Below are 1,266 nucleotides of genomic sequence, written 5' to 3'. Positions count from 1 at the left end.
TATTGAGAGCATTATAATGCAGAGGATCTTGAACTGGATCTGCTGCTTTATGGAACCAGTGAAGGTGTTTTAGGAGGAGTGTTGCACAGTTCTTTATTTAACTCTTTCTATTTTCAGACAGTCTATTACTGTCTATTAACCAAACACACACAACCACACATATGCACATGACAACAATTCTAAGATTTTTGTCAATTAAGACATCTGATATTACAACCCTCCTAGATGACGTGACCTAAGTGAAGAACAAATTTAAAGTAACAGATTTCCTCACCGTCTTTTATGCTGACCCACGTTCTTCTCCAAGACCGTAACTCCTGGACCGTTTAAGAGGTCTCAAAAATCCAACAAGTACCAAAGCAGAGAAAAAGGCTTGCGACCCTTCAGGTCAAATTACGGTAACGTGGGTTTTCAGCAGAGCTGTGACTGTCCAATCACAGACCTGATTCAGTGGCGCATCAGATGTTTGCAAAGTGAGATTCTCAGTAGGGAGATCGATGACAGCCAGTCACAGTACTTGCTTACTGAATGCAGTGTGCGTAACTTGTGTAAAAAAACGTGACGCAAGTCTTGCTGCCCAGCGCTAGGTTCTGGTGCTGCCTGGAATCGTTAAGCGAGCTGCCAAACGGTGCCATGGAATCGGAACACACAGAACCGGTTCTCGATTCCCATCCCTAGCGAAGAGGCAACCGGGTCAGAGGCCGCTGTTGAACGGGAATCCTAGTAACAGCGCACCGCCGGGGTCTGAGCAGCTCCAACAAAAATAAGATTTGAAGGCAGGATGGTAATCTGGATGAACTGACTGCACTGACGATGTTTTCAGGTAGACTTTCTCACTTCAAAATAGATTCAAAAAATTTTTACCCACTGATCACAGCAAATATAGCTGCCATTGTTACAGGCAAAGAAAGGATAGGGTAGCTCCGCCCAATGCATCAGACCCACTTTTTCCACCAACTATGTACAAGCTTAAACTTGTACAAGCTTAAAAAATGAAGCAGCACACGTGTTTTTGCTGCTCCTGCTGCTTGTGGTGTGAACATAGCATAACAGTGGCTAGCTTCCAGCCATGTGGCCTGCATGAGCTTTGGGGGGTCGATTTGTTCATGTGTAAGGGTAAGCACACAGGGGGGAGGGACAAGCAGACGACCATGATTGACATGTCAGGAACCAATGATGTACAAGGGACCATCTTTGGTGTTTGGTTGGGGTTATTCATTAATGTAACACCCTGAGCTCCATTGAAAGCTGCTGCTGCTGCAGTGC

The sequence above is a fragment of the Cyprinodon variegatus genome, unplaced genomic scaffold, assembly GCF_000732505.1.
Source record: "Cyprinodon variegatus isolate N-32 unplaced genomic scaffold, C_variegatus-1.0 Scaffold1582, whole genome shotgun sequence".
Classification (NCBI taxonomy): domain Eukaryota; kingdom Metazoa; phylum Chordata; class Actinopteri; order Cyprinodontiformes; family Cyprinodontidae; genus Cyprinodon; species Cyprinodon variegatus.
Note: the sequence above shows the minus strand (reverse complement) of the source record.